The sequence below is a fragment of the Megascapheus bottae genome, chromosome 15 (genome assembly GCF_031878675.1).
Source record: "Megascapheus bottae isolate mThoBot1 chromosome 15, mThoBot2.hap1, whole genome shotgun sequence".
Lineage (NCBI taxonomy): Eukaryota > Metazoa > Chordata > Mammalia > Rodentia > Geomyidae > Megascapheus > Megascapheus bottae.
Genome location: NC_143523.1, coordinates 22,977,873 through 23,005,515, shown reverse-complemented (window position 1 = coordinate 23,005,515; position 27,643 = coordinate 22,977,873). Strand labels below are relative to the sequence as shown.

Sequence of the window (27,643 nt, the reverse complement as noted above, 5' to 3'; positions counted from 1 at the left end):
TCAGGGCCTGAGCTTTGTCCTTGGGTTTTCTCAAGGCTAGAGATTTACCTCTTGAGCCACAGCACCACTTCTGACTTTTTTTTTTTTTTGTGGGTCATAAGGCTTGCACTCGGCATGGGTGCCTGGGTGTTGTTCCTGAGCCAAGCCCCACTTCCCATTTTCTAGAGGTTAATTGGAGATAAGAGTCTTAGGTCTTTTTGTGCCCGGGCTGGCTTTGAACCTTGATTCTCAGATCCCAGCCTCCTGAGTAGCCAGGATTATAGGCGTGAGCCACCGTGCCCAGCTGGCATTTTTTTTTCTATGTATGTGGCACTGAGGAATCAAACCCAGGCCTTCACATATGCTAGGCAAGAACTCTACCACTAGGCCAAACTCCAGGCTCTCCTCCACCATTGCTAGATAACTGTTTACAATCTGTTGGAGAGGAAAGACCTCACACACATCACCAAAATTATGAAATGTTTCCAGACAAACAAAAGTCAACAGCTCCAAATGATGTTCTTCTGTGGGGGCAAAGGGCATGTGTTAGTGACGGGCTTTCCAAGTTATTTGGGATGTGATCTGAAGGTCCTCTCTTATTTTCTGGCCATCTTCCAGGAGACTGAAGCGGCCAGATGTCCAATTCCTGCGTAAGAGTGGTATCTAAGCGAAAGAAAAAGAGAGAGAGAGGGGGGGGGAGGGGAAGACAGCAGGAGGAAGGAAGGAAGGAAATGTAGCACTTTGCAAACTCCTTAGCACACTATTACATTATTAAAACAACTCATTGGGGTTGGGACAAGGTAGGTATTACTTTCCTTCTTATAGTCCATTTTCTCAAATTTCATCTCACTGACTAATAATATCAATATCTGAAATATCAAGTAACAAATTAGCAGAAGCCCCACTGATTTCTCACAATTTGGTTCCTGTGATGCGAAAGAGTTAATGTCTGTTTCTTTTGGGGACCTTTCATACTTCCAGAAAATGACTCAGAAGCAGAGAAGAATCTGGCTCAATAAATTCTTTTACTGACTGACCTCCTACTCTGCTGGGATGAGTGTGGAATCGCCCAGAAACCCACACCCTAGAAGGTACAGAAGTCATAGCTTGCCCAGTTCTGTGATTCACATGTGAGGCAGAGTGGAAGTCAGCTGGCCTCTACTTTACAAATAACTTGGATGGACTTGACCTCAGCCTTCCCTACCCTGAGCACACAATGAAAAGTAACTATTACTCATGCCAGGCCATTGTGGAAAGCTGACCCTATAGCTTGAGTCTTAATCATCATTGGCTTCTAAAAAAACAATTCACTCCATATGGAAGGAAAGGGACTGCAGCCATGGAAAGGGAATTCTCCAAACACTTTGAGAATGGGAACTGTGGAGGGGAGAGCTGGTGTCTGTTTTGTTCACTGATCTGCAGTCAGCAGCTTCCTCTGCCAGTCTAAGAAATGTTCTGAAACAACTTACTAAAACCTAAGGAAATGCTGAAAGTGGCACTGTGGCTCAAGGGGTAGGGCGGTAGCCTTGACCTGAAGAACTCAGTGACAGCGCCCAGGCCCAGAGCTCAAGCCCCATGACCAACCAAAAAGAAAAAATGTATTATACCAATAATAATGAAAATCTTTAGTTCCACTCATCTAAAACTCAACTAACCACCTCTTTCCCTCAAAGAGTTGCCCTTCCCAGCTTGTCCTAATTCCTCCAAGCCAAGCATTAGTATCTGCAATCCTCCTGCCGTCTCCATAGCCCACAGCACACTGTGGTTAAAGTGGTAAAGCGCTGGCCTTGAGAAGGCCTGAGGATAGTGCTCAGGCCCTGAGTTCAAGCCCCAGGACTGGCAAAAAAAAAAAAATAGTCTAGACCTCCATTTTCTTCCCTTTGTGTCTCTAATGTATTATTATTAAAATAATAAATTTGGGGGCCGAGAATGTGGCTTAATGGTAGAGTGCTTGCTCAGCAAACATGAAGCTGTGGGTTCAATGCCTCAGTGCCACATAAACAAGCAAAAAAAAGTCAGAAGTGGTGCTGTGGGTCAAGTGGTAGAGTGCTAGCCTTGAGCAAAAGAAGCTCAGGGCCTAGGTCCTCAGTTCAAGCCCCAGGACTGGTTTAAAAAAAAAAACAAAACACTCTACCACTAAACCACATACTCAGCCTTCCAGTAATTTTATTTTATTAACTTATAGTTGTAGGCCTTCAACTCTGGGCCTGGGCACTGTGCCTGAGCTCTTCAGCTCAAGACTATGGCTCTACTACTTGAGCCACAGAGCAAAGTCCAGTTTTCTGGCAGTTAACTGGAGATGAGTCTTAATGGACTTTCAGGATGGTTTTGAACCATGACCCTCAGATCTCAGCCTCCTGAGTAGTTAGTATTACAGGCATTAGCCATCGGTGCCTGGCCGCCACCTCCAGTAATTTTTATAAGCAACATATCTACCAGCCAGAACATACTTTATTTTTTTTTAATCTCCTAAGATCACAAACTATAAACTTTTCCCTGACTGTTACCGTTATCAACCAGCTTAATAAGTAATTTCCAGTATGACATTTGGGGTTAAAGTCTGAGCTTGGCGCAGATGGAGGATACTGAATGTCAGTCCTAGCTCTGTCCTGCAACCTGCTCTGTGCCCAAGACCCCAGCCCTTCCTCACCCTCTGTTTCTGTCAAGGTCATCTATGGGTAGCACCTGAGGCTATGGCAGGCCATGAGGAATGGTTGGTTTCCTTGGCTCCCTCCCCCTGCTGGCTGTGAGCTGGCTGTGAGCTGGCTGTGCTCACATCCAAGGCCCCAGGACTTGTCAGAAGTCCCCTCTGAGAAGTTGCTCCCTCCATTATGATCTCTGAACTGAAAAGACCTCGATCCTGACCCTGGGCAGAAGCTAGGCCTGTTGGTATTTACAAGTAATCTCAACTACTCTGGAGGTAGAGGTACCTGGATTTTGGATAGAAGCTGGCCTGGATAAAGTTAAAATAAGACCCAATCTGAGAAAGTAAAAGCAAAAGTGCTGAGGATGTGGCTAGAACACTTGCTCAGGAAATATGAGGTCTTGAGTTCAATTCCTAGAAGAGGAGGAAGGACAGGAAGAGATGGAGACGACTAAGGGCAGAGAGAACAGGAAAAGTACAAGGTAATTTCCTAAACCTACTGTTTTAAATCCCCAGAAGAGAGATGACAGAATATAAATCCTGAAGACTTTGAAAATTATTTAGCAAAATATCAACTTACAAGTCCCTCCCCCAGACAAAAACTAAAAACAAATTTAGCTAATATATGCTGGGCCCCAGAGCTCATGCCTATAATCCTAGCTACTCAGGAGGCTGAGATCTGAGAACTGAAATTGGAGTTCGACAGTGAAAGAAAAAGCTGAACAAGAGCACACAGCCCTGAGTTCAAGCCTCAGAACTGACATAAAAAAAAAAAATTAGCAGACAGCCTTTCTCTCCTGGTATTCTTCTCTTTCCATGGGAGCTGCCAGGTACCTCAGGCTCTGTTTAAGGGGCCAGGACTGGGTTCTTCTTCGCAGTGGCTCTCTAAGACAGGCTCCCCAAAACATGCTTTTACAAGTATCTTGAGGTTCCTCCTGTTTTGGAATGGAACTTTCCAGAACATGTAATACTTAGGGAATAAAACCCTTTCAAGATTTCAAGTCCCAGCAGACAAAAGGACTAAAGGCAGCTGACCATTTCTCTTACATTCGACAACACAGGACACAAGTACAGTTTTTCCTCTCGTTATGGGAGGATGGAAGGTGTTAGAAATGAATTCTAACTGCTCCAGGTAGGTAGAAGCTAGGAAAACAGCATTTCCTCCTCTGGGTAATGTCATTGGAGTTGGCTTTGGACAGGTCAACAGTCACTGCCTGGCGAGTCCTTAGAGAAAAAGGAAAAGTAACATCATCCCAACCAAGAGGGTCAGGCCAGGTGGAGAAGGATGGCCTGGCTCACCACTGAGCTTTGGTGTGCACTGGTTTTACCGGCTGTGGAATGCAGGAGGACCCTGCTCTGGAGAAACTAAGGCAGAAAAGAAAAGGAATCTGCTGCCATAAAGTGCCTTACAAGTTTTTATTGTAACATCTGGCTTATCTCAGCACATGGAATGGGATTATGTCAGAGTTTCTGCCGATCATGGAAAGGGCCTTCAGTCTTTCTTGGGGTCTGAACTGAAACATGCCTTGTCTAAAATACTCAGTCCTTCCAGAAAGTTTGTTTTGACAAAGACAGACTTAAATGAAAAAAGATGCTGGGCTGTACACCCCCGCACTGCAACTGTAACTAACTTAAGGGTGCCAGCAGAAAACGGAGAGTTTTCTCTCTTTTCTAGAATTTGAGCTTTCTAGCTTTTTGAAAAGTTATGCGGGGGAGGGAGGGAGTTTCCATAGTCAATAGTTTAGAATTGATGAGGACATTTATATTAAATAAACATTTTCAAATGGATTAGCTTAGGAGTTGCTTAAGTATTCTATGAGACTGACATTTCTTAAATCATGCATAAATCGAATGTATGGGTGGAAATTTAAAAACCACTGACTCATAACTGAATGAATTGGACAAGCCTGAGCTAAGCAGCTTAACGACACATGGAAGCCAACAGCTTTACGATGATGCATACATAATAAATGCACAGATAATCCACAGATAACAGTTGTATACGTGCAGCTTGGGGTAAAAGTATGGAGTGAAGCTTTAGGGTGTGGCTGCAGATAACAAGAACACAATAAACATTGAAAATACAGGCAGTTTGGGAGAAGCTAGGAAAATGTTATGAGAACAAATGTTATAGAACTCTTCTGTGCATGCTTCTTTTCTTTAATTGGTGAAGTACAAGCTAGGTTTTCAAAGCTTCGGAGATTTAAAAAGACACATAAACTTTCTCCATCCTTCAATTTTTTTGGGGGGGGGGAGGGAAGGGCAGTCCTGGGGCTTGAACACTGGGCCTGAGTGCTATCCTTGGGATTTCTCAAGGCTAGAGCACTTGAGCCACAGCACCATTTCCGGCTTTTTCTGAGTATGTAGTACTGAGGAATGGAACTGAGGTCTTTGTGCAGGCTAGACAAGCACTCTACCACTAGGCCAAACTCCCAGCCCCCTTCCATTTATTCTAAATTATAAGTTACTCTTAATATTTTGGAAGACTTATCAAGGAGGTGGATTAAGAAAACTGAAAATTCTGGGCTGGAAGTTTGGCCTAGCAGTAGAGTGCTTGTCTAGGATGCACAAAGACCCAGGTTCGATTTCTTGGTACCATATACATAGAAAAAGCCTGAAATGGTACTGTGGCTCAAGTGGTAGAGCTCTAACCTTGAGAAAGCCTGAGAACAGTGCTTGTTCTAGCCCCAGGACTGACAAAAAAAAGAAAGAAAAAAGAAAATGAAAAAGAAAGAAAACTGAAGATTCTGAGGGGAAAAAAAGAAAAGAAAAACAAAGTGTTCAACTGAAGTTAAAAATATCTTGAGTCCATTCCCAGGGTAGATGATTTTAGGTCACTTTAAGCACAAGGGAAAACAGGGACTTGCAACTTTACACAAACAAACAACAACCAAACTACTACTCTTGCTTTTTATAGACTCTACAGACAGCACCCTAGAAAGGAGCATATACATGTAGAAACTTCCAGCAGATCTTATACAAGAAGAACTAGGGAGCATGACAAGACATGATTCCTTAGGTGGTCAAAGAGAAGGATGTCAACCCTTGGACCCTCTAAGACCAAAGGGGCACATACCTTTGTTATCCATTTAAGAAAGATTCGGGGGGGGGGGGGGCTGGGAGTATGGCCTAGTGGTAGAGTGCTTGCCTGGCATGCATGAAGCCCTGGGTTGGATTCCTTGGTACTAGATACAGAAAAGACCAGAAGTGGTGTTGTGGCTCAACTGGTAGACTGCTAGCCTTGAGAAAGATCAAGGACAGTGCCAAGGCCCTGAGTTTAAGCCCCAGGACTGGAAGGGGGTGGGGAGGGAGGGAGGGAGGGAAGGAAAAAGAAAGGAAAGATTCTAGGAGGTGAAGGTGTGGCTAAGTGGTAAAACACTAGCCTTGGGGGTAAATTAAGCCAAGCAAGAGCCGGAGGCCCTGTATATAAGCCCCAATACCAGCACAAGGAAACAAACAGCAAAAACATGTAAAATGCCACTCAATAAAGCTTATCCTATATCAAGAAAAGTCATTACCCACATTCATTTTTTTAAATGATTTCAAATTTTACTTCCTTAGCAAATATTAATAATAACTGCAGCCCGTAGCATAGCCTAGTGGTAGAGTGCTCACCTAGCATGCATGAAGTCTTGGGTTCAATTCCTCAGTACCACATACTCAGAAAAAGCCAGAAGTGGTGCTGTGGCTCCAGTGGCAGAGCACTAGCCTTGAGTAAAAAGTGTCCCAGGCTCAGGCTCAAGCCCCAGGGCTGGCAAAAAAAAAAGAAAAAAAGAAAAAGAAAAACACAACACAACACAACACAACACACACAGAGATTAGTAATATCACAATGAAATGATACTTGCTCTTCCCCCCCCCAAAGAAAGTAAATAAGAAAGAAAATAATTACAATTTACTTTAAATAAAATTTGTGGATGAAGAAAAGGAAAGGGTGATATGATATATAGTCTAGAAGACTGAACTGCTATTCCAACATATTCACTTTCTTAGAGTAGCATATCTGAGCCCTATACTGGCTAATCCTGCCCTGTGGATGTATTTCTCTGTCCATTTTTTTTTTTTTTTTTTACAATCCTGGGCTTGAACTCAGGGCCTGAGCACTGTCCTTGGACTTTCTTAAGGCTAGAGCTTTACCACTTGAACCACAGCACCATTTCCAGGTTTTTTTTCTATGTACGTGGTATCAAGGAATCGAACCCAGGTCTTCGTGCATGTTAGGCAAGCACTCTACCACTAGGCCAAACTCCCTGCCTCTTCTCTGTCCATTTTGGTGGGCCTGGCCATGTGACTTGCTGTGACCAATAGGCTATCAGTGTCGATAACATAAGCAGAGGCTTCCCCTCCCCCCCCCCCCCCCCCCCCCCCCGCACCTACTTCTGTTTGGCCCATTCTCTATGCTCTTCAATAAGTTCTCGTAGGAGGCTACCTTTTAGTCTAGACCTCAGGATAGAGACAAGGACAATCAGAGCTTCAAGGGGCCTGCCTCGATCAGGTAAACTGCACGCAACTCTTCTACCAAACACATGTCACTCACACCACTCAACTCAGAGACTTCCTGTCTGCAGCCTCTAGGACTAGCCCCATTCTCTGCATACTCTCCATCCCCTCAACCCCAGCACTGTTTGATATATTATAGGTTCACCACAGATGTTTTCCAGATAAACACAGAGAAGCGCACTGAACCACCCAAACCTACACATCACAACACACCTTCACATTGCCAATGCACTCCAAGCTCTTCCCACAGAGCTGCAGAGGATCACGGAACTGCAAGTCACTTGCCGTCTCTGTGCCTTAGTTTCCCTACATGTAAAATGGGCTTAATAATAGGGCCTGATCCTAGGGTTGCAGTAAAATGTAAATATATATATATATATGTATATATATTTTTTTTTTTTGCAGATAGAAAACACTACCCAGGAGCTATTCTCATTATAATGATTCTCTCTGAGTCAAGGACAGGGAAGTTGTGGACAGATATTCTTTTTAAAATTTTTTTGAAGTTATTATAAAGTTGATGAACTGAGGGGTTACAGTTAGTTACATAAGTCAGGTAAAGAGTACATTTATTTTGGGCACTGGGAGTTCACGCCTACAATCCTAGCTACTCAGGAGGCTGAAATCTGAGGAGTGCGGTTCAAAGTCCTAAGAGTCTCATGGACTTCAAACCAATTAACCACTCAAAAACTAGACGTAGATAAGCTGTGCACGGTGGTTCATGCCTGTAATCCTAGCTACTCAAGAGGCTGAGATCTGAGGATCCCGGTTCAAAGCCAGCCCAGGCACTAAAGTCCATGAAACTCCAATCAATCTTCAATTAATCACTGGAAAACCAGAAGTGGCCTTGTGGCTCAAGGGGTAGGGCGGTAGCCTTGAGCTGAAGAGCTCGGGGACAGTGGCTAGGCCCAGAATTCAAGTCCCATGACCAAGAAACAAAAGAAAAAACCTTTGAGCTGTGGCTCAAAGTGGTAGAGTCATTAGCCTTGGGCAAAAGAACTCAGACTCAGAGCCAGGTCCCCAGGTCAAGCCTCACAACTGACAAAAATTGGGGCGGGGGGGGGGGGAGACACGGGAGCATAGTCTAGTGGTAGAGTGCTCACCCAGCATGCAGGAAGCCCTGGGTTCGATTCCTTGGTATCCCATACTCAGAAAAAACCAAATGTGGTGCTGTGGCTCAAGTGGCAGAGTGCTAGCCTTGAGAAAAAAGTGCCCAGGGACAGTGCATTTTTGGATAATGTTACCCCTTCCCTCTCTCTTTCTGTTTTCCATCCTAGACTTCACAAGTTAATAGATACTCTCAAGATCTTTCTCATAGCTCTGGGATGAGTTTTGGAATTTAATAGATTTTAAAATGAGGTTCTCCAAAGGTATGGTGGCTCCCAGCTACTGGGAAGGGTAGAGATAAGGAGGATCAAGATTTGAGGACAGGGGCCGGGAGTTTGGCCTAGTGGTTAAAGTGCTTGCCTAGCATGCATGAAGACCCGGGTTCAATTCCTCGGTACCACGTACATAGAAAAAAGCTGAAAGTGGTGCTGAGGCTAAAGCGGTAGAGCTCTAGCCTTGAGAAAGCCCAAGGACAGTGCTCAGGCCCTGAGCTCAAGCCCAGGAATGACAAAAAAAAAAAGATTTGAGGACAGTGTAGGCAGAGCTAGTCAAGATCCACCTCCACAAATGAGCCAGGTATGGCAGTGTAATCCCAGTGAGATGGAACCCGTTTATAGGACTGCGGTCCAAGATAAGCCCTGGGCAGAACCACAACATTCTATCTAAAAGATAAAGAAAAATGTGGGTGGCCTGAGGGGGTGGAGATATGGTAGAGTACCATATATAGAGAATGCAAATCCTAGTATCATCCCCCACCCAAAAAAATGAGCCTATAAGGTGGGGAAAATGGAGAATGATTTTTAACTGGGTAGACAAAAATGTTCTGAAATGTGTGGCAAAGTCTGTAGAACTTTGTGAATGTATTAAAAAGCACTGAAGTGCTTCCAATAAGTAGATTTAATGGCACATGGATTACTTCCCCAAAATTTAAAATGGTAACCAGTCTGGTGATTCACTCCTGTAATCCTAGCTACTCAGGAGGCTGAGATCTGAGATCTGAGATCTCAGTTCAAAGCCAGACTAGGCACTGAAGACTGTGAGACTCTTCTCTCCAATTAACCACTAGAAAACAGGAAGTAGCCCTGTGGCTCAAGTAGTAAAGGGTCAGCCTTGAGCTGAAGAGCTCAGGGACAATGCCTCGGCTCAGGGGTAGGGCAGTAGCCTTGAGCTGAAGAGCTCAGGGACAGCACCCAGCCCAGAGTCCAAGTCCCATGACTGACAAAAAAAAAAAAAAATAATAAATTAATTAAATGAATGTGTCTCCTATGTTAGAAACACTCCTTGCAAAACAGTGAACACCTACATTAAAAACTCTGTCTTATAAAGGCTAGAAATGTAAATCATTTCCCCAGCCCACCCCACCCCCAGCTATCTCTGAAGTTTTTCCTGCATATCGTGATTTAGTAAATATTTTATACTTAGGATTGATGCCTGGAGCAGATGGAAATGGAGGGAATGAAACAGCGTGTGATTTGGCTGCACTATCGTATCTGTGGGAGAGTCTCAGCTATTCACTGTCAGCTGTAAGAGCAGTGGTGGTGGTAGTGGCAGAGAGGGGGGAAGGAGAGGGAGAGAGAAGGGAGGAGAGGGAAAGAGGGCTGTCATCACTCAGGCTGGTTGCATCATAAATAATACAGATGGGACAGTAGCTCTGGGTGAAGCTCACTTCTCAAAGCTGTGGAGAAGAGGGGGAGAAGAGTGACTGTGGTTAGTTGTCAGGAGGACCAAACAACGGGCATTCCCTCCACTCTAAATGAGCTGCATCTTCCTAACTCAGCCCCAGGACTTGGCAGCAGTTTAGGAAGGAGCTCACTGTATTCATTCCCGTTCAAGAAATCCTTTGCCAATTGCCTTCTAGGGATAGAAGACATTCATTTGTTTGACAAAGAAAGAAAGCAAGAATGAATGAATGAATGAAAGAAAGAAAGAAAGAAAGAAAGAAAGAAAGAAAGAAGCAAGCAAGCAGGCACCCCATATTTCTAGGAAAGACACTGGCTCTAGTGTTAAACCCCTTCAAATACATCAGCTTATGCACCACACGTCTCGTCTCCCTCGGCATGCATTCTACATAGCAAGGATTAGCCCTGCACAAGCACAGCCCTACACTTCTTCATTGCCTTGTTATTTCTTCCAGGGGCAGAGAGTGATCGTGCTAGGCTCACTGTAATCTGGCCCCTCTGTGTATGTTTGGGCCATACTTCCTACTAACTCTCCTACTCTGAGCTCTGGTCTCACCAAAATACTGGCAGTTCTGGAAGAGGTCACATGTCCCTTCTCACCGGGCTCGTCCTTCCACCCCACAGGATGAACAGAACTGAAACCCAGCAGAGTAACTGTGGTCCACAGCATTACCATACACGATATTCTCATAGAAGGACAGACTGCTTTTCAAATATGCTGTTTCTAGTATATTTTGCTGCCACCCTTCACGAGGCATGGACAGGAAGCACTCATGCTTATTGGCCACTGAGCACTGAAAAGACCATCAGGAAAGCAAAATCACCTCTTATTAACACTTCAATTGTGAACCATAATCATATCTTAATTTTTTAATTATTTCAAGACATGAGAGATGATATGACACTGGTGGAATAAAAGAACTAGCTTCATCTAGTTTGAACTAGATGAAAATACTGACATTGAGATTCTGCATTCTTGCAACCTTCAAATCACCAAATGGATAAATGAATAGAGGTAAAAGCATCTACAAACCTCTACAACTTCCATTCTTTTTATTTGAGTATTTGCTCACTGCCTAACAAATGATCATGTGTGACTAGGTACAGCAGCAAAACAAGAAAGAAAGAAAGAAAGAAAGAAAGAAAGAAAGAAAGAAAGAAAGAAAGAAAGAAAGAAAGAAAGAAAGAAATTGGATTTTTTTTCATGTCACCATCAAGAATCCCAGGTCCTGGAAACCATGTGCATTAGCATTATTATCCTCTGACTGTCAGGAATTCAGAAGGGCAGCAGGCCCGGACAGAGTCTGGTTCCAATGTAAACTTAGTTTCCCCTTACCTGACCCTCCAGGGATCCTCAGCTGCTTCCTGATAAGCAGATCTAAACTGTAAGACAATAATATCCCAAGGAGGTTCTGGCTCTGAGCCTCAGAAATCCTTAAAGCAACAAGCACTGTCTAGAAGAAGAAAACCAGAGCACTCCTCCCAGGAACATGCAAAATTCTTTCAGAGGCACCAGGCATCTAAACAGAGATGATCTGCTGTGAGCCGTGTCACCCTGACACCTGGACATTTTGGAAGAGTCCTCAGAGACGACCTCAAGGCCAGACCTAATTCTATAGGCCAGTGATCCTTTCTACTTATGGATGCTTGAGTAAGTTGGAACCTCCAATTGGAATGGACAGATTAAAAGGTAAGTTAACTCAGGGACAGAGACAATGCTGAAATTATTCAAAAGGCCCTTAAAAAGCTAGAGTGCCATTTGGCCAGCCAGACAAAAAGTTAGTGAGACTGCACTTCATTGAACAAGCTGGGTATGGTAGCATGCTTCTGGAGTCCCAGCTATTCTGGCAGTTTAAGTAGGAGGAGTTCAGTTAGAAGCTTGCCCAGGCAAAAATGTAAGACCATAATTCAGAAAATATCCTTCAGCAAAAAATGGCTGCAGGGCTGGGAGTTTAGCCTAGTGGTACAGTGATTGCCTAGCATGCACGAAGACCTCGGTTCGATTCCTTAGTTCCACATACATAGAAAAAGCCAGAAATGATGCTGTGGCTCAAGTGGTAGAGCTCTAGCCTTGAGAAAGTTCAAGGACAGCACTTGGGCCCTGAGTTCAAGCCCCAGGATTGGTAAAAAAAAAAAAGGGGGGGACGGGGAAGGCTGCAGTATGGTTCAAGTGGTAGAAGACTTGCCCAAGGTCCTGAATTCAAATCCCAGTACCACCACAGGGGGCTGGGGTGGGGGGAACACATGAATAAACTGACCTGGCAAATGAGGCCTGACCATTCATCATGACACCTCTGAACCAGATCCAGAAAGCTACTTATTGTTCCCAAACAACAGGAAAGTGCCTACATTGCTGGGGATAGGAGAAAAGAATAAACTAGAAAGGGGAGGGTATGGGATGTGAGGCTGGGGAGTTAAACACAACTCGACACATCCACTGCAACTTTTTCTGCTGATGGGGCAGGCTCATTTATGCTAAGAGAATCACCTAGTGAGAACAATGCCCAGTGTGAGCGGGGCCCAGAACCCACGGCTAGAGCGTCAGCATTGGGCCATTCTCTCTAGACCCATACCTACAGCCACCATGATCACATGTCTGTCAGCAACACAGGACCTCACGTGGGCTCCTAGCAGGGACAGCAGTGATGCAGCTCCCTTCTGGATTCCTAGTTCCAGTGGCCCTGCTCCAGATCACCAGGGAAAGGGGGCTGCATCAGCCCAGCACACACACAGGCACAGGTAGGACAAGACAACTGACGCTCCTCACCCTGCCTTAGCTTGCCTGTGTCACATCACCCGCTGCCTCCTCACTCCCGACAGGGTTGATGCACTTCATGGATTCCTTTGTGGGAGTTCACTGGGGGCCCAGGACTGCTGGAGGTGTGTGGGAGATGACCAGAGAAGTAAACAACTCTTGTCCTTGAAGAACCTGCTCCTTGAGGGGTGGGGAAGGCTAAGGAGTGCCAGGAGTGCTGTGAGCATGTTATAAGTGTTACAAAATAGAAAGAGAGAAGATGGGAGTAAAGGAAGGGAGCTCAAGAGGGAGGGCAGCTGAACGGAGTCCTCAGAACGTTAATTGAGGAATTCTGTCACTTGCTGCTGCTTAAGGTCACAAGATCCTTAGCACATGCTACGATGGTGTTGGGGTTATTTTCAGTGGTAAGAGAAAACTAAGCACAGGCTGAGAGCTTGGCCTAGTGATAGAGTGCTTGCCTAACATACACGAAGACCCAGGTTCGATTCCTCAGTACCACATCCATAGAAAAAAAGCTAGAAATGCTGCTGTAGCTCAAGTGGTAGAGCTCTAGTCTTGAGAAAGCCCAAGGACAGTGCTCAGGCCCTGAGTTCAAGGCCCAGGACTGGCCAAAAAAAAAAAAAAAAAAAGCCAAGCACTATTTCATCTACTTTGCTTTATGAAAGATGAAAATGGGAACTGAGGGTCCCAACTGAAGCAAACATAGAATGGACTTCTGTCTATGCCATCCAGGTGGTCTTTGGTGTGTAGGGTTCTGAACCATGACTGCTGTTCTGACTGTGAGGCTCATAGCTCCCTCAGGCGGGGTCTGTTCAAAGGAAATAGCCAGCTCTTTACCACTCAAAAGTGAATCAGATCTTTCTGATCGCTACGCCTAACCAGAGGACCAAAGACCAACAAGAACTGATGGCCTAATCCTGAAAAGGGAGGAGGGATAGGAAATCACAGAGTGCAATGCTAAGTGCAACCCCTCCTCCACAAGCATAACCACCTCTCCCTGACAAGGGAAAAAAAAAAAAAGACCAGAAAAAAAATAACATTTTAACAGAGATTGGTGCCATGGGGGAGGGGGGAAGATTCTAGATTGGCTTTGCTATATTTTGCAAATTGCCAAGAGGGCTAATGTTTGTAATTTTTAAAAATACAGCTGGTTTACAACAAAAATAAAAAATAAATAAAAAAGCAAGAAATGGCTATGGGAATCTATCACCCAACACTCTAAAAGTTAGTAGTTGCTGATGCTGAAAACCCACAGGTCTATCTGTCAAACTACCTCAGTACTTCTTGAATACACAAAACTAAGATGTGCACCAAGGGGAGAGACTGATCCAGAGCAAGGACACTGTAATTTTACAGGTCTTGTAGTTACAATCGTGCTAACAGCAACAGGTGTGCCGGTATGGTGCTGAACCTGCCTCTTCCTCTTAATTCTTCATAGCAGCTATTTAAATTCTGGCTATAAACCACAGAAAGAAGAAGCTGACCTCATCATGAATAAAGAGTGCAGAAATACGGAAGATTTTTATTTATGTCTTTTTTTTTTTTTTTTTGCCAGTCCTGGGGCTTGTACTCAAGGCCCGAGCACTGTCCTCGGACTTTCTCAAGGCTAGTGGCCTACCACTGGAGCCACAGCACCACTTCTGGCCTTTTCTGTGCATGTGGCAACCAAGGCATCAAACCCAGGGCTTCATGCATGGTAGATATGCACTCTACTACTATGCCAAAATTCTTGGCCCTTTATGTCTTTTTTGTAACAACTTCAGCTCAGGCTTAGGATTCTGGATCACAGTCTGATGGATGGTGTCTTGTACCTGAAAAGGTCAGGTACAGCGGTCCATACCTATAATCCTAGCTATGTAGGAAGCAGAGATGAGGCAGATTACACTTTGAGGCCAGCTGGGAATAAAAGTTCACATGACAGCATTTTACTGCATGGCTGGGTGCAGTGCTGTGCATGGGTCATTGCAGCTACGGGAGAAGCATACTGGCTGAGCACAGTGATGTACTTCTGTCATCTCCAGTGACACAGGGAAAGATAAGTAGGAGGATCACAGTTCATGGAGGCCCAGGAAATAAAGAAGACCCTACCTCAAAAATAACTAAGGCAGGCAGGAGCATAACCTAGTGGTAGAGTGCTTGCCTAGCATGTACAAAGCCCTGGGTTCGATTCCTTGATACTACATACTCAGAAAAAGATGAAAGTGGTGTTGTGGATCAAGTGGCAGAGTATTAGTCTTGAGAGAGACCAAGGACAGTGCCCAGGCTCTGAGTTCAAGCCCCAAGACTGGCAAAAAAATAAATAAATAAAAAAGAACCAAGGCATAGCTGGGTACCAGTGGCTCATGCCTATAATCCTAGCTACTGAAGAGCCTGAGATCTGAGAATCGCAGATCAAGGCTTTAATAAAGGACATGAAAATGAACTAATGAAGTACTTAGTGGGAAAAACCAAGGTCTACAAGTAACTCAAAACGAGGAGAAGGGCAAAACATGGAGAAACTAGAAAGGAAGTAATAAAGCAAATATAGAAATGGTAATGTTTGGTGACTCTGAGCGAGGAACAGATAGCTCTTTGTACCGATCCTACAAGTCTCCTGTTAGTTTTTCCAAGATGCTTAAAAAAGCCCAAAGCCTTAGTAGATGGAAAACACGTTACATACTTTGGGATGGAACATGTTGCCATCAAAAAGACGTAATGTAGGTAGCTCAGCAGCAGATTACCTGCCTAGCAGGAAGAAGGCCCCAGCACTATGGAAAACACAAGCCTAGAGACAGGCCAGCGTGCCCACAGAGAGCACTGTGAGAAAGGGCACCACCACTCTCCTCAGTGGACAATGGCATGGAGACTTCTCAGATGCCATTAGAAAAACAAACCCATTCAATTTCAATATATGAACAAAACGGGGCTGGATCAGTAACACCACACGCAAAGGCGTGTGGCGTGAGGGAGGACAACAGGTCTAGCTGTGCTCTAGGGAGAGAGAAGGGCTTCTAAAGCAAAACTTCAAAAGCATAAGCATGTATCAAAGAATTCACTTGACAACATTAAAATTAAGGACTTTTCCTCATAAAAGGATAGCAAAGCAAAAATTAATAGATCACCAACTGAGAAGATATGTGAACCTGTAAACATAGCAAGCAGTAAATATGAAAATCCAGGGCAACAACTATCAATCCTAATACAAAATGGCAAAAATATGTGCAAGTAATTTTTTTTCTTTTACCTAGTCCTGGGGCTTGAACTCAGAGCCCACACACTGTCCTTGAGCTTTCTCAAGGCTACTGCTCTACCACTTAAGGCCTAGCATCTCTTCTATGAACAAGTAATGTACAGAAGAAGCTATATGCCTAAGAAACGGTCAAGATCATCAGAAATCAAAGAAATATAAACAAAAGCCAGGGGCAGTGACTCATAGCTATAACCTAACTACTTGAGAAGTGGAGATCAGAAGGCTGAAATCAGGAGGCTGATATTGGGAGAACTGAGGTTCTAAGCCAGCATAGGCAAAATAATTCACAAGACCACACTGTAACATGAAAAGCAAGACATGGTGGTATGGACCTGTAATCCCAGCTATAACAGGAAGTGTAAACAGAAGGATCACAGTCTAGGATAGCCAGGACCAAAACAAACAAAATAAATACAAAAACAAACCACAGCAAAAAGAGTTGGAAGCAGCTGGGCACGGTGGCTCACACCTGTAATCCTAGCTACTCAGGAGGCTGAGATCTGAGAATTGCAGTTCAAAGCTCAGGCACAAAAGAACCTGAGATTCTTATCTCCAATTAACCTAGAAAACTGGAAGTGAGGCTTGGTTCTAGGGTAGGGCGGTAGCCTTGAGCTGAAGAGCTCAGAGATAACACCCAGGCCTAGAGTTCAAGTCCTATGATCAAAAAAAAAAAAAAAAAAAAAAAGAGAGAGTTGTAAGTATGGCTCAAGTAGTAGAATGTCTGCCTAACAAATGTGAAGTCCTGTAAGGGGGGGGCACCACTAAAATGGCAAGATAGCACTTTGCAACCTATAAGATCAGACAGAGAGCTGGACAAAGATGAGTGCTGTTGGGACCTGAAGAGATGGAAACCCTCGCTTCTGGGGGGAAAGAGACTAGACGAGGCACTGTGGAGATGAATCTGCCCACTATGTAACCAATTCCAGGCCATGCAAACCTGTCATCCAACAGTGTCCTTTCTAAGCATGCATCCCTCAGAAAGGCTTCATAAACAGACCACACAGCAGTAGTAGTGGGGCTGGGGGAGGGGCACACCCAGCCATCACAGACAGCAAGCAAATCAAACTGCGGAGGATGTACAAGGCGTGGAGTGTGATACAGCTCGCCAAAGCCAAGGGCCAGGGTTACACATACCAATAGGTGAGACCCTTAGAAACAGTGCTGAAGGAAAAAAGAGAAGATGAACTAAATAAAGTGTTACAAATTAAGCTACAAAAACGTGAGAAGGGGTATCAATGTATGAGAAGTAACGCACCCACTACCTAATGAATGTAACTGTAACCTCTCTATTCATTATCCCGACAATAAAATGTAAAAATAGAAAAAAGATCCACTACTTGGCATTTACCCAATCGTCCAGAAACAAGAATATACTAACTAAATCCACTAGCACAAGGATGTTCATTGCAACACTATTTACCATAGCAAAGATATGGAACCAACCCAGATGCCCCTCAGTTGATGAGTGAATCAACAAGATGTGGTATTTATACACAATGGAATTCTATGCTGCTGTCAGAAAGAACGACATTGCCCCATTTGTAAGGAAATGGAAAGACTTAGAAAAAATCATATTAAGTGAAGTAAGCCAGACTCAAAGGAACATAGGCTCAATGGTTTCCCCCATTTGTCATAATCAGTAGAAACCTTGGGCTCTCCTAGCAGAGATTTACAATATAGCAAAACCTAGATACATAAGGCCATATAGTATGACGCTAAATGAAAGGACCTCTAGGATATAGAAACAAAAACCATATAATGAGTGATTGTTGTCCTTAATGTACTATGTTATCTCTCATCTGTTTTGCTGTCCCTTGGTTATCTGATTATTACAGTATTTTACCTTGTTATCTGATATATTATATATATATGCTTATTTGGTTATTTGAAATCGGATAGGGAAGGGGGGAAAACAAGATGAAGGGCGGGGATGGGGAGGGAAATGGGGATCAAGACATGAGAAAGGGTATCAATATTTGTGAAGTAATGTACCTTCTATCTGGTAAATATAATGTAACCCTGTATTAATTACAATAAAAACAGAAAAAATATAAAAAACAAATTAAGATTCAAACCTATAGAGCAAATACCCTGCTTTGCAAGCCCCTATATAGCCCCCCCCAAAAAAAATAAGAAATGCATTAGAATGTATACCTATTAGGTATGGGGTCGGTAAGGGGTCAGATAAGAGAATTAAAAACAAAAGAAATCGTGTAGGCTCTTTTGTGTGTTATAAGATAGTTCAACCAACCTCTGATAGACAAGAAATTATACTTATTTCCTTTCCCCCAAAGTTCAAACTTTTCCTGACAACAAAGCTACTCTGGTTGCCAGCTCTGTTAATAACTAACAGCCTGTCTTCTTTTTTCAAACAGGAAGGGAAATTCAGGGATCAACAAGGACAAAAAAGGATGAACAGAGAATACCTACAGAACAGCGCTGAAACCCTGACCATAGGACAGGAAACTCCCTGGCCGCCTCTTGATCTAAGCCGAAGTTGGTCAGTATCAACTCTTCAGATCATCTGAAGCTTTTACTCGTTTGTTTTTTGTTTTTTGTTTTTTGCCAGTCCTGGGCTTGAGCTCAGGGCCTGAGCACTGTCCTTGGACTTTCTCAAGGCTAGAGCTCTACCATTGGAGCCTCAGCACCACTTCTGGCTTTTTTCTATGTATGTGGTACCGAGGAATCGAACCCGGGTCTTCATGCATGCTAGGCAAGCACTTTAACCACTAGGCCAAACTCCTGGCCCCGCTTTAACTCGTTTTTATTCATTTCTTTTACATTTTTGTACTGTCTAGTGGAGCTTAAACTCAGAGTGGCATACTTTCACTTGGCTTACTCTAACTACTTGAGCCAGAGCTCCATTCTTGGCTTTTTGGTACGTGGTGAGAGAAATAATCTCATGGCCTTTTCACCTATGCTGGCTCTGAAACAATTCTTCGATCTCCATCTCCTGAGATTATAGACATGAACCACCTGCACCTGGCCCCATCAATTCATTTTTATCAAACAACTATTTTTCCCTCAATATGTTTGCGCATCTTTTGATACTAATAAATTTATTTTTTACATGAAACACAGGCACATCATTTTACATAGCTCTTCAGTGTTCCGCTGCACAAGGTTAATACAAGTTACTTAATCAAATGTTTATTAGCATCACTTAGTAGTAGGGTTGGGGGATAATTCTGACATGTACACAGTGCACACATGCATGGTACACATAGGCACAGTGTACTCTGCTAAGCCTCATCCAACCCATCACTCTCTCTCCCCACTTCCCAAACCAATCTTAACAAACTTCATTGTTCCATAAAGGTCTTTGACAGTATCTCTCTGTTCATTCTTCCTCTTGCCCCCCAGCACCCAAGCTCAGGACAGGAGCTTGTAGCTTTTACACTTAAAACTCTTCCTGTGTAATCCTTTATTTAGTCTCTTGGTAGAAACATCTCACAGGGCTTGGAACCTTACATTCTCCTGATATGGGGGACCCAGTTATTCCACAGATGAAAAATAAAGGCCCAGAATTGTGGTTACAGTTTGCACAGCTAAAATTTAAAAAATAAATAAATAAAGGTCTCTCTGATTCTCTCCCCATTATTCCCTTTGTCTACTCATACATCATCATGACCTTCTCCATTCAAGGCCTGCTACTTGCCAGGTGCGGTGGCTCATGCATGTAATCCTAGCTACTCAGGACACTGAGATCTGAGGATCACAGTTCAAAGCCAGCCTGGGCATGGACACAAAACTCCATGAGACTCATCTCCAATTAACCACCAGAAAAATGGCTCAAAGGGTAGAGCAACAGCCTTGAGCTGAAGAGACCTTCCCACTGACACTGCTTTAAAGTTCTCTGTACTTCCCCTGATCATCAGATCTTCACTCCATTTAAAACCTGTCTACCTCCATCCTACAAGACACAGGGCTTTGTCTGCTGTGTTCACATGGCATCTCCAATACTTATGGCAGAGCCTGGCTTACTAAGGCGCTCTAAAAAGTATCTGTGGTGGCAGGCACTGATGGCTCATACCTGTAGTCCTAACTATTCAGTGGCTGAAATCTGAGGATCGTGGTTGAAAGCCAGTCTGGGCAGGAAAGTACACGAAACTCTTATCTCCAATTAACCACAAAAAAGCTCCAAGTAGAGCTATGTCTCAAGTGGTAGAGCATAACCTCGAGCAAAAAAAGCTAAGAGACAGCACCCAGGCCTGAGTTCAAGCACCAATACCACACACATGCACGTGCGCACAGGAATGAACAAATGAATGAGTCAGGAGCAAAACACATCTGACGTCAGATTCCTTACACAATTCCCTATTTTCCCTATAGGTACTGTTGGTTCTTGTGGACATTTCCTTTAGCTAGAAGAAAAGACCTATAAAGGCAAAAATGAAATAACATGTTTTTGCTTCTTTACATCCATGGCTACTTTTTTTTTTTAACCACCAGGGATAAAGTACAGTTACTACCATGTCACATTTAGTGGCTCTTTCATTTCAGAACTTTCTGTGATCTGCTTGAGGGCTGCTATTTTAGATCCTTCTACCTTCAGTGGCAAGAAATAGCCCATAATTAACTTCTGACCAACAAGATTAATCTATCCAATCTTGAAAAAATTCTCAAAAGTAATTTAAAACTAAAATACCTGCAGTTTGGAACATCACTGCACTTATTTTAGGGCAAAGTAGATAAATACTAAATAGATAAATAAACGTGCTGCGCACCATGAAGAAAATGAACTCATTGGCTCAGGAGGCAGTTTCTCCCGTCATCTGCATGCGCAAAGACAAGAATATGAACCTGGTCTATATAACTGTCTTTTAGAGCCAGAGCTCTTTATCTTCTAAAAATGAAGAACCACCTGTAGGTTTTAGTTCTCAAATGATCTCAAACAATCAGCATCGACCCTGTTCTCTAAGAGAAAGTGCAATGTACGTCCATCGGTGCTTTGGAAGGGGGTTTTACACTGAGGTGTGGGTTTAGAAAGAATGTGGGGAGAGTCTCTGCAGGTCACCCAAAGAAGAAAGGAGCAGAGATGGATGAAAAGAGGAGGGTTTTCAGAGGCCTGGCTTTGTGGCTGTAAGACAAGTAACTCATTACATATTCAGACCATCTACAAAGATTATTATCACATCACAGCCAAAAACTATGCAGAACATGAACGCTGTGTAAAAGTCATCTTATCACCATTTCTGAGTCAGAGTGTTCTCAGCGTATTGCAAAATTAACTGTGACACTGCACGAGACCCCATTCCTAGACCAGGCTTTTGCTACTCTGGACTATCTGCTATTCCACATTCTGAATGAATGCTGAAACCTCCAGTAATCTGAAAGACCGCTTTTCACTTATTTTAACCCAACAGTGATAAAATGACAGTGAGAATGAAGAGAATGAATTTGAAGATTTGCTATGCACCATATAGAATTACTTGAAAGCACGGACATGTTGCCATGAAACCCCTTACTATGTGCAATGTAGTATATGCTAATACAAAAGAACATGTCATTTCTTTTACAACCTTTTTGTTGTCACAGTGAATACCAAGTGCTGAAAGTTAACATGTAAAATTAAAGAACTTTGATCCTGGCACCCATGACCCATGGCTTCAATCCTAGCTACTTCGGAGGCTGAGATCTGAGGATCCACGTTTCAAAGCCAGCAGGGGCTAAAAATGCACTTGAGACTATTAGTGCCAACTAACCAGCAAAAAGCTGGAAGAGAAGCTACAGCTCAAGTCATAGCCCTGAACAAAGTTAAGGGATGGCACGCAGGCTCTGAGTTCAAGTGGGTGTGCTGCACATGTCAAAGAAAGGAAAAGAACAGAACTTGGGAGAGGAAAGAGGGTCTTAAAGATCTTTTAATTCAATATATTAGAGAAAAATGGCTACTGAGGCATAAACTAACTTACTCATGACTTTGAATCTATTCGTGCAGCAAAGGCTTAATAAAGGGAGCACTAAGATATTATTCTTGCATGTTTCCAGTACTTGCAAAATACTACTACATATTAAATCCGGTCTACCCACTCCATGGTTCAGTCAAGTAGAGCTAAACTATGCTTCAACTCTGAGTACTTGTGACTATCTGCCAACCACATACCACATCACAAAGCAGGAGATGCTCAGATAATTGTAAAGTTAATTAATTAATTTCTCGTAAAACAGACCTAAAGGCAAGTTACATTACCTTCGCATTACTGTACTGTTTAAGTGAAATAAGCAGTAAGGACAGGAGACTGACATTTATTTTTTTGGGGGGGGGTGGGTGTTGAGGGGTTTGAACTCAGGGCTTCCACGTTTGCCAGACAGGGGCTCTAGCCCTGGAGCCAAGCCTTGAACCCGTGAGATCGTTTCTTGTATTTAAATTTTAACTTTACACCGCCAAAGTGTTTTGCCCGGCCTGACTGATCCAACCCCGGTGACAGCACCGTCGTTCTCCCCGTGGCGGAGGCAGAAGTGCGGGGTCCCGCCAGAACTCCCCCCCCCCCCCCGATCCAAAGCTCCAGCCGCGGGCACGCCAGTCCCTCGGGATCCGCGTCCGCCGCCCCCGCCGCGCGGACCCCGCGCCCGGGACCCCCCGCACGCATGGAGTGGTCAGGGGCTGGGCTAATCCGCCTCCCCGCCGAGTGGAGCAGCGCCCTGGGCTTGACACCCCGTAAAAAGTCCACGTGGGGACCCCCGATTGCCCCTCCAGCCCCCCCGGGGGGGGGGCGTGCGGACGCCCAGCCCCGCGGTGCCCGAGGGGCCCGCGCGCCCACCGCCCTGGCAGGCTCCGGGGCGGCAGTGCGCAGGCCCGGCTGCGCGGCGCGGCACAAGGGTGGGGTGGGGGGTCCCCACCGCTCGCGGCCCCGGCCGGCGACCCCAACTTCCCGCCCTGCTCCTCCGGGATCCTGCCCAGCCCCTGCCCGGCCCCTGCACGACCCAGCCCCGGCCTGACCTGCTCTCCGCCGCCGGACGGTTCCCTCGGTGCGGCGAGCACCGGCGGCCGCCCGTCCCGGCCCCGCTGTCACCTCCGCCCCTGACGGCCGCGGGCAGGCCGATCCCGGGTGACTCAGCGCGCCGCTCCGCCCCCCCGCCCCCCGCCGCGCCCCGCCCAGGCTTCCGCCCCCCTTCTTCCCCCCCCCCGCGCGCCCCCTGGCGGCAGCCCGGCCCCTGCACTACGGGAGTTCGGAAGACTAGGTTGTGGGGGGGCGGCTCTCCTGGGGCCTCTCCTGGGGAAACTGAGGCAAGGTGCACCCTGTAAGCACGGAGTTCATCCCTCTGTGTTGCCGCAGCTAGGGACAAGCTCTTCACACACACACACACACACACACACTCTCACACTCACACACACACACACACACTCTCACACTCACACACACACACATATACACACACATGCCCACCCACACCCCACCCTGCAGCCTGGAGTAGTCCAGTTCAAACTATCTGTCCTTTTACTGCCCTGCGGCAATGTCCTTTATCAGATCCCTCCCACCCCGCTGGCCATGGCTTCTGTGTCCCCACCCACCCTTTTCTTTCAGCTTTGACAATTAAAAGCCAGGACCCGGCATTTTGGCCTAGTGGTGGAGTGCTTGCCTAGCATGCACAAAGATCCAGGTTCAATTTGTGAGTACCACATACATAGAAAAATCCAGAAGTGGTGCTATGGCTTAAGTGGTAGAGCGCTAGCCTTGAGAAAGCCTAAGGACAGTGCCCAGGCCCCGAGTGCAAGCCCCAGGACTGGCAAAAAAAAATAAAAATGAAAATGAAAATAATGATTATTGAAAGGGAAAAGAGGGGGGAGATGAGGGGAAGGGGTGGGGGAAGAATTGAGACAAAAGCATGAGAAGGGTATCATTGTATGAGAAGTACTGCACCTTCTATCTGGCAAATATAACTGTAACCCCCTATATATTAAAATAAAAAATAATAATGGTTATTATTCAATTAACTATAGTTTTGTGTTCTGTGTACCCACTTTTCCAATGTGTTTTGGGACCAAGAAGGTCCTATAAAATCTAGATGAACTAAATCAAGTATTTCATTTTGACAATAAAATAGAATTGGGATACTTTCCTGTATCTTCCACCTATGATTTAGTTTCAGAACAATATGGATACCGAATCTCAGAGGCTAGGCTAAAGTTCAAGCAGTACTGCTCTGGAACAGTCTGAATCATCGAGGGCATAGTAATATTCCTCAGCTCATCAATAATAATTTTTTAAAAAAACTTACATCTTTTTGTGATTCACCTAGCACAGCACTAAGCTTGGTGTTTTAGGGTTCAGCCAGCCCAACACAGACAACAAAGCTCTCTGTCATCGAGATGGTCACGTTCTAGAGTGGTGACCCAGGAAGCATGAGGTATGCACCCTGAAGAAAAGAAGCCAGATGATATCATCCACTGGGTGGGAAAGAAAGCCTAAAGCCCTAGGCATCCATTGTATGTATTGAATGAAATTCTCTCCTAAGCACAGGAATATTACAGTTGGTGTAAACAATTCTGAACTGGAAAACAGTTGCTCAACACATTGTCTGTGGTCTGTGGCTTGGATCAAGAATCTAAGTTAATAAGGACTCAAGTAAAGGGTGGCAAGGAAGCTTCCTTGAATATGAAGGTGATGAAGAAGTCCAACCTACAATATTGTGGAGGCTTTTCCGGCAGGAGAAACTGCAAGTGTGAAGTCTTGAAAGGAAAAACAACTTGGAAAATTTAAGGAATGCAAAAACTCATGGGTAAGCAAGTGAGGATTAAGAGATAAGATTAGACAGCAAACAAGAGAAAGAATTGCTGAGGGCCTTGTAGGGCATGAAATAGCCACTGAGTTTTTTGACAAGTATATTGATGATGGATATATTGATACATGATCAATATCCCCAATTGGCCAGGTGTCAGTGGCTCACATCTGTAACCCTATCTACTCAGGAGGCTGAGATCTAAGGGCTGTGATTCAAAGCCAGGTAGGAAAGGACATGAGACTCTTATCATCAATTAACCACCAAAAGGCTGGATATGTGCAGCTGTGGCTAAAATGATAGAGTACCAGACTTGAGCAAAAAAGTTCAGGGACAAGCTGGGTGTGGTGGCTCATGCCTGTAATCCTAGCTACTCAGGAAGCTGAGATCTGAGATTGAGGTTCAAAGCCAGCTTGGGCACTAAAGTGTATGAGACTCTTATCTCCAATTAACCACTAGAAAATGGGAAGTGGCACTGAGGCTTAAGGGGTAGGGTGGTAGCCTTGAGCTGAAGAGCTCAGGGACCCTGCCCAGGCCCAGAGTAAGTCCCATGACCAACCAAAAAAAAAAAAATTCAGGAGTTCAGGGACAGCATCCAGGCCCTGAGTTCAAGCCCTAGTATCAGCATACAAAGAAAGAAAGAGAAAGAAAGAAAAGAAAGAAAGAAAGAAAGAAAGAAAGAAAGAAAGAAAGAAAGAAAGAGAAAAAGGGAAGAGAGAAGAGAGGAAGAAAAGAAGAAAGGGAGAGAGAAAGGGAAAGAAGATGGGGGGAGAAAGGGAATGAAAGGAGGAAGGGAGAAAGGAAGGAAGGAAGGAAGGTAGGAAAGAAAGAAAGAAAGAAAGAAAGAAAGAAAGAAGGAAGGGAAAATAATGTAGCCAAGGCAAAATTAAGGGTACATTTTACAAAGCCAAGACCTAGAGTTCAATCCCCAGTACTGCCGAAACATTGATAAAAATAGCTTGAACCGGGGCTGGGAGTTTGGCCTAGTGGTTAAAGTGCTTGCCTTGCATGCATGAAGACCCGGGTTCAATTCCTTGGTACCACATACATACAAAAAGCCGGAAGTGGTGCTGAGGCTCAAGTGGTAGAGCTCTAGCCTTGAGAAAGTCCAAGGACAGTGCTCAGGCCCTGAGCCCAAGCCCAGGACTGGCAAAAAAAAAAATAGCTTGAACCCCAAAATTAATAGTTCATTGCTATGTTGAGAAAATACAAATTTGAAAGATACTATTGGTCATTTTTCTCCCTCTGTGAGAAAAAGTTACCACCAGAGTCAATACAATTAGGAAGTGGAGATTCCAGACAATGTAACTGGGACACCTGGATTCAACTGTATCTGAAGTTTTCATTTCTAAATGTCCAATTTTGTGAGATTAAAGGACCTATCTCCCAATTCTAACATTAAGTGTAACGTTTACTCTTCCCCTACAAAATGTGAAAAATAACTTTACTTATAAGACTTTTTTCTAAAGCCACAGCTCTCCTAATTTTTGTCATTAACATATTTCTGAATATACAGTGATAACAGTATCTATTTTATTTTTTCTAATTGTCTTTAATAGAAATTTAGGCAAAAAGGCAGATAGTGGATTCTTTATCCCTCTATTAAAAATTATTGGTCTGTGAAATAATAAACCAATTTTATTGGTCTGCTATAAACTACAGCATGTGTAGACATTAGGGTATCATAAACGATTAAATTGTGGTTATTTTATTTCTTAGCTTTCTTCTGCTTTAATCTGATTCCAGAAGGGATTAAGAAAACTCATTAACTACTTTGATCTGCACAGCATCTCATCCTAAAGGCCTTGCCCAGGACTCTTTAACAGGAAATTCTAGGGTCTGTTCCCTCCCTGTTGGGATGGACGGATGGATGGACTGATGGGGATCCCAGGAATGGTTTCGTTTGCCTCCTTCTCAGACTGAGCAAGGGGAGGTGTGTCAGCCAGGCTTTTCCTCCCTGGCTGCTATAGGACCAGAATGCAGCCCCTCTGAGCCTCAGGTGAACAGCGTGTGTGACATGTGTGACAGGAGAAAGACTGAGAATGAGGGGAAGGGAGGTCATTCGTTGGGGCAGGCTGGGGAGAGGTGAGGGGAAGAAAGAACCTTTCTGTTGGTGGGATTTGGATTTTAGGAGGAGGGAGAGGATGGATGTTTGCTTATGCATTTGCTCCCCCTGGAATGTTTACTCACGGAGGAAGAGCCAGAATGAAGTTAGTGTGCAAGCCTGGGGCAGCTGGGGTCTGGGTGGAGGAGGGCGTGCCTGGTGTGTGTGTGTGTGTGTGTGTGTGTGTGTGTGTGTGTGTGTGTGTGTGTGTAAGGGGGGAGTGAGTGTGCCCTACAGACCACCTTCTGCACTCAGGAGCTTTAGCATCTCCCACTCTTCTAATGGCAGATCCCCAGCCGTGCCCAGCTGCCCCTCTCCAGATCCTTATTTTTGAGACGGCTGGCCCAGTTTAAGGCTTTTCTGCTGCCAAGGAAAAAGTGAGTTATTGACTCACTTATGACTAAGCTCAATGTGGTCTGGCTGTTGCCTTGTCTTGGACCTCTGCTGCTGAAACTAAACACATCTCCACACCACTCTGTACACATGCCCACACATGCACCGCTAGATCGAAGACAGGCAGTGCTGGGAAATACCCAGATTCTTTCCTGGGACTCCTGCATGCAATGTTTCTTCTGATTCCTCACAAGCCTTCCTTCTTAACCTTTTTCCTCTTTCCCATCATCTCTTCAGATAAATCTCTTAGGATCCTGTCTCAAAATCTTCCTGCCATTTCCTGTCTCCATACCTCGTCCTAGATTTTCATTCTGATTTTGTATTTGTGTATTATCTTTTCTTCTTTGTCTCTCCCTCCAATGTCTCCAACTCCAAGATAGAGCAACCACATCCCTTGAGTTCGCGCACATTCCCATTCACATACAGACTGGGTCATAAATGGGGCTTTGTACCCAGGAATTAGAAAATAAAGTAAGTGATATTCCAATAATTGCCAGCATGTGGAGCATATGACAACCTCTGGTGTCAAAAG

At 44.5% G+C, this 27,643-nt stretch overlaps 1 protein-coding gene across 1 annotated transcript in view; it reads right to left on the bottom strand.

The window, feature by feature from the left end:
- The window catches only part of Dnmbp (dynamin binding protein), a 76,224-nt gene extending 53,302 nt beyond the window's left edge, over positions 1–22,922 (bottom strand). The window contains exon 1 of the mRNA XM_090346086.1: positions 22,834–22,922. The gene's annotated coding sequence lies outside the window, so the exon portion shown is untranslated. The remainder of the gene's footprint in view (positions 1–22,833) is intronic.
- Positions 22,923–27,643: the final 4,721 nt, after the last annotated feature.